Below are 6,809 nucleotides of genomic sequence, written 5' to 3'. Positions count from 1 at the left end.
CTCCGCCGCGAAATATGCGAGTCTAGCGATACTCCAACCCACCCATAGAGAGAGAGAGAGAGAGAGGAAATGCACGGACAAACAGGAAGACGGGCAGGAAACGTTATTGCGTTTCGTACAGGCCGGGAGATCCCGGCCATGATCAATATCTGGGTCGACTTAGGAGACTTTGTTGGATGATGTCTCAGGAGGATTTTTCGTCTCAACCCATTTTACCTTACGATTATTTAGCGGATCTGTTAGTTACGGTAATTCGCGCTTTTAACCCTTTCGCTGATTTTGGCACCAAGTTTCAATCGACACTCTTCTCTGGTTATGTTATGAATGTACCTTTTATTGGGTGGTTTGGAAAGTTCGTAGCGAAATGTAGGAAAAATTCAAATCGTTATATTTCCGTGTATTTTACTCGGTATTTGAAGACGAACCCAACGCACTCCTCAAATTATGCGTAAGGTGGACGCGGAAGGATACACAGGGTGGTTCAGAAGCCACAAGAAAATTTCCATTAGGGTAATTTCAGGAGAGACGGACCGGGCAAGTATTTCCTACATCATCCGCCAGATATGGAACAAAAAACACTGAGAACCACGCTCGATCGCTTTCCGTAAAGCAAATGTAAAACAAAAGAATATTGACGCGTTCCACATTTGGCGGATAATGTAGGAAATACTTGCCTGGACCGTCTCTCCCGCCAGTCCATCTCTCTCGGAATTACCCTATTCTAATAGTATTATGCTTTATTATCATTTCTTTTGTTAATTCAAAATAACGATGTTCGAAATTTCTAGTTGACGAGGCCCTCTGGTCACCGAAGACTATCATGGCCCCATCCGGTGACCAACGTGAAAGAACGAAGAAGGAAGAAGAAAGACAAATCGAACCGAATGGTAAATAATGATCTGCAGCACAAATAATTACCGCCAAATCAACAAGCCTCAATTGTCACGTTTACCAACGGCGAAGAAGAGCAACACGTCTAACTCGAGCAACCCGTTCCTCAGGATCCCCGATCGTTTACAGTTTCCAACGTCGACACGAGCATCGGGACCGGCGATGATGCATGAAAATAATAAGAGGAAGAGAAGGAGCGTGTCGATTTCGACGAAGTGAAAAAAACGAGAGAAAAAGGGACGAGAAGGACGTTCCTTCGGAACCGCGATACGTATAGATACGCGAGGAAACGGATAGATACTAATTGGGCAAAGGAAACGAGACGAGAGGTAAAGGTGAAGAGGGAGAGAGAGAGAGAGAGAGAGAGAGAGAGAGAGAAGAAAAGGGGGAGAAGAGGAGAGTCACTGCGACGGCGGCAGACGCGACGGCGACACCGGCATCCGCTCTCTCCGCGTTGTTCGCGGTGACGCATCTGTCCCCAAGGATACACCCCGTGATCCCGAGGCCTACAGACGTCCACCAGTCGAGAAATTCCCATTGACAACCTGTTCACCTCCGCTCGCGTCGCTCCACGACGTGTTCTCCGCCACAAAGTATTCCGTGGAACCGATACCCCTCGCTCGAGGACTTCCTGTGACCATCTGCAACCAAGCTTTCGGCTACGGTTGCCCAGAAACAGGATCGAAGAAAGCGCTGTTCTGTGAGAGCTATTCTCTGGATTTCATTTTTCCCCGGTTTGCTTAATTGGCTCGACCGAGCCTCGCACACGTTCCTCTCGCGGGAAGTTCCCGGTGGTTGATTGGATCACGAGGTACAGGGTGTGTTGGGGTAATTGGATTGCCCTCGGTGTTTGGTGGGAAATGTACAATGTACTTTGTTAGGCTATTAACACTTGAATTATTTTTTTCTTATTTTTGGTGTTTGGGAATGTAAACTATTTCGGTGTGCTACAGTTTCTTGTATCGCGGTCGTATATACTACGAATTTCTTTTTTTCAGTTTCTTTCCAATAACTCCGTATTATTTTAAGTGTTTTATTTAAAAAGTACTTCGAATTGATTGATAGGAAGCAATGTATACAATTGCTCCATTTTTTTTGTAACAATTGGTCTTTGTTTGTTACAAAAAAGGGTCATGCACGTGTAACGTTGCTTATGTAAGTGTAAAAAACGATACTGCGAAATGTAATACACATTGAAACTGGCAATTTAAAAATGTCGAGTGTGACTCGACATAGAAATAAACTCGACGAAGGAGTGCAAAGGGTTCAAATGAAAGACACCGAAAGAGGACACTGGGTGCTAATAAGATTTTTGTGATACACAGTCATATTATAGAATTACCTAGGCTACTCGATAGGTGAGACGCTTAGTATTAATAAGATTTAACAATTCATCGTATTAGAGAATAAGTAAAAAATGACCAAAGCACGAGAATTTCTACGCGTTACAGATAAATGTTTACACCTTCCACACCTTTCTGATTCGATAAAACTGTCAGATATTAACATTATCTTCGGCATTGATCGACGTATCAGGGGAGTCATGTTTGCAAATACACCTTTCGAGAAAGAAAAATCAGAAAAAATACAGGAAATTTTGGTTTTTTAATTGTAAATGTTCGCAGACGTGAACTTTCGGTCCCTAGACGTGAAAGGACTGTGCGAGTCGGTTGCATGTTTCGAGGGATTAAACGCGTGACTAGGAATACGAATCCTTAGGGACGTGACAAGAGGTCGCACAAAGTGTAGGATCATGTTGGTACCTCTGGCCGAATCTCTCCAGAGAGTTCCCGTGTACCTGGCAGAACATGCCCACGGAACTCAAGAATTCCGGACACCGCTGCAGCATCAAGAATCCATATTTCAAAATCGTCCTCTCTCCAGCCAAAAAATGTCACCTTTGTGTACCTCGAACTTCTACTTTCTTTCAACTACCGCGGATCGTCCGTTTTTAAAATTTAGACAAACTCGGTGGGAATTTTTAAGTCCAAAAAGAAGAATTTAACTAACCATTTTCAAGTAGAGTAGGTTAACCCTTTCCTTGAAAACCTTCTCGCACTGTGCTGTTGGTGACTTTTGGTACTCTTTCGCCTTAATTCGATCCTTAAATTTTGCTTGAAATTCAATGCTGAAATTTTTAATTTTAAACGCCAAAACGTTTTGGCGAAAGGGTTAACAAGTCTGACTTGAAATTCCTTCCGTTTATAAATTAAACTAATGTTGATTGTCGTATAAAAGAGTTTTAAATACGCAAAACTTGTTTCGCTGAAAAAGTTAGGTTAGAATTACACTAAACGTAGAAATGTTGGCGACTTTTGGTACACTTTCGCCCTAATTCAATCCTTAAATTTTGTCGCACTGTGCTGTTGGTGACTTTTGGTACTCTTTCGCCTTAATTCGATCCTTAAATTTTGCTTAAAATTCAATCCATCGAGTACTCTCACTTCAATTTCACAACAGAAATTTAAAAATGCTAAATTTTTAATTTTTAAAAAGTAAATTTTTTATTTTTTTAAATTTTTAAACGCCCTTCCTTCCTTCTTTTTATGAATCAGTTATGAGGAGTTCAGTTGAAATTACGCTAAACATAGAAAATGGATTCTAATCACCTTCGACTGACTTTCTTTCACGAATTAAACCTCGATAAAAACAGCTACTGACCAAACGACGCTACGTTGGTTCAACCATGTAGATCTCTTGAATTATCTCTTAAGCACTCGAATCTTCACGGCCATCTGCCAAATTCGCTTGCAATTTGTTAGCAGAAATGTGTCGAATCACCTCGAGCTTACTTGGATTAATAAAATTTTACTTGGACCACGTTATTCCGGTCCAAAGTCCGTCATTTCTTGTGCAACGAGCGTAAGTAACAAAGGAAAAGAGGATAACGCGTTGCAATACTCGGTGGTTATCTAGATTAATCGTATTTCTAAAGCATTATCGTGATCGACAATTAGGGCAAAGTAGCTCGTCGAAATCGGACGCTGATAGGATTCGAGGAACGCGAAGCACGCTAGAAATCGGGTTCTCGTCGCGACGATGACTGCTGAGAATCACCGAGTGCTCTCTAGCTCCGAAACCGGATCATTATCTTACCAGTGACATGCACACACTTTCTCGTGCATCCTCAGCTGGGATTAATTAACATCCTAGATAAGGATCTGGAAACAAGACCGAGGTCAGTTAGAGCTGTCTTTCAATTTTCGAAATATCTCTCCGTATCTGCACGTTCTTTCTCTCTTACTTTCTTTATCTTCTTCTTATTTCGAACGTCACGTGGAGAACAATATCGCCGAAGTGAGCAATACGATCGTTGCACATTGCGACAAATAAATTGTAGATAACGCGCGAACGATATCTGCAAGATCGCTCTGAATGCGCGTTCAATTTTTTATCCGGTTTCGTAAACAATGACGGGAGAGAACGAGACTTGGACAATAGACGATGTTTGTGAAATTTATCTACGGGGCAGAATGAATTGGCAATAATCGCACGCTGATCCATGGATTTTGCTTACTTATCACAGAGATTTCTGCTCCATATTTCTTAAATAACGCTGATCCGTTTGTACCCGACGTCGAACACAACGGTGCATTTCAAACGATACTGTAGATAGATATTTGCACGTCTGCTTATTTTTCTTTATTCCAAAATGCGATAAATTTATCCAAAGAATTGCACTTTTTTGAATGAGAGCTGGAAAGCAGAACAAAGGTTAAACGACGTTGCTTAGTGCAGAAGTAGTAGTGTGTAATATTGTTCCGTAAGTCACTGAAAGAGTACTATATCTCGAGGTTAACCTGTTTATTGGGGAAGACGAGTTAACTCGTCGGAGTATTGGTTAGCCAATTTTGATTTTTATTGGAAAAAGTTTGAAACATTTGATTTAACGAACAACTGTAGAATACAGTAGAAACTTCGAGAAGTGCCCTAGAATTTATTCAGACTCTTTGAAAACATAGAAGAGTAGAAAAATTAGACTTGAAAATAAACGACTTGGTTTGCCTACGGAGGGTGAAAATAAAGAAGACGGTGAATAAATATCTACGCGATAAGTCATTCAAAAAGTACTATTTCTCAAAGTTAATCTGTTATTGGTTAGCTAATAGAACACAATGCTTTACTTATCGAGCATCGTTTTAAAATTCGGTTTATTAAATTAAACTGGAAGACGAAATTGCACCAAAAGTCGCCAACAGCACAGCGCGAGCAAATTTTCAAAAATCCTATAAGCACCGATATCAACGATAGTGTCAAACAAAGTACCTTATTAAAACAAAGAACCCTGAATAAATATCTATACGACCAAGTCGCTCAAAAACTGCTTCTATTACTTATCTCGAAATTCCATTTCAAATATCCTACACCGTACGCATCGAAAACGAAGCAACAAAACCCCTGAAAAAGCCTCGACTCGCTCCGAAAGACCTACCTTCCAATTTTCATTGAAGACCTCCGCGAGCATCGACGCGTATCGCGCATCAAAGCAGCGTCAGTCTCCGAGATATCCAAAAGGAGAACAAGGAGTGAAGACGAAAGCAAAAACCTCGGGAACGTTCTGATTCGATTGGAGCGTGGACCGATCATTGGCACAGACTTTGGATCGAGTTCAGGTATCCGCGCGTTATCTCGAACGCGGGTCTAGCCGGAGTGTATATCGGTGGGACAGCGTCCCGTATCGGCGATCCCATTGCCGGCTAACGTGGCTAGTTAGAAGAAAGGGATCCGTGAAAGGGAAGGAACGGTCTGAATGACACGGTCACCGAAAATGACAGGTACACGGCTTCGAAGAGCCGTGGACGTGGGCCCTGATATCGCAACCGCATCTGACACAAACCTTGGTCAGCCAACTCTCTGTCTCCTCTTCTTCTTCTTCTTCTTTCACATCGTCCTATTCTCTCTCTCTTTCTTAGAGCCTGCCAATATGCCTACCTGTCAACACACGCTGCATTCAATTAACTCGGGGACCAGCGCCACGCCTGTGTAATGACGCGGAAATCTAACTTTACCCACCCCCTTTTCTCCCCCTGATGCTTCTTCAGGACGATCGCGATCCTGAGGGACGCGAGGGAACGACGACCTCTTCTTCGTACGGATTGCCGGGTTTTGACAGGCCTTGGGAACATCCTTCGGACGATATCTCGCGTGTTTTAATGAAAAAAGGTTGGATAGGGTTTTGCGTGTTTCTGAAGGAAAGTGAATGAATTTTTCTTCGAGATAGAGATGGAGTGTTTTGGGTTTAATAGTGAAACTGAATTGAAAGTGTAGAGGTGATCCTGGAATTTATGGGAGAATGAAGTAAGGAAGACGAAACTAAATAGCGAGATCAGCGACGTTACCAGAGGATAGAGATAACGTTATCTCTTATCTGGGATCTCAGCATCTGCTATCGATCGGTGGAATTAAGAAAGCTTAACACGGCTAGATTAAATTAAAATCGGTCTTTATCGGGGGCACTGCGCACTTCAGCTTATCTAGAGGCTGACCGATAATGCGTGTGCTCCTTAAAGGAATCCGCGAACGTTCTTTACAATCACTAACTGAACTTTGATGCTTCAAACCGTAGAAGAAAAGAAATCGCCTTTCGATAGATAAACCTCTACTTAGATTTTCTCGAGCCTCGAATGTTTCCAAGATAGTCGATTTTTAGAAAAATATTATGTCCGTTTTCTCGAATAGTGGAACCGTTCTAACGAAATTTAACAGAGAATAGCAAAGGAAAAAATTAATAAATATTAACAGAATATAGGTAGCGAAATTTACCAAAGAGAAAGAGAGAGAATAGCAACAGAATTAAGAAAAAAATATTAATAAAGTTTAGGTAACGCAATTTAACAAAGAGAGAGAAAGAGAATAGGAAAATATTAATGAAACATAGGCAACGAAATTTAACAAAGAGAGAGAAAGAGAATAGGAAA

The sequence above is a fragment of the Habropoda laboriosa genome, unplaced genomic scaffold (assembly GCF_001263275.1).
Source record: "Habropoda laboriosa isolate 0110345459 unplaced genomic scaffold, ASM126327v1 scaffold203, whole genome shotgun sequence".
Classification (NCBI taxonomy): Eukaryota; Metazoa; Arthropoda; class Insecta; order Hymenoptera; family Apidae; genus Habropoda; species Habropoda laboriosa.
The sequence above is the reverse complement of the archived record's forward strand: the minus strand, read 5'-3'. Positions refer to the sequence as shown.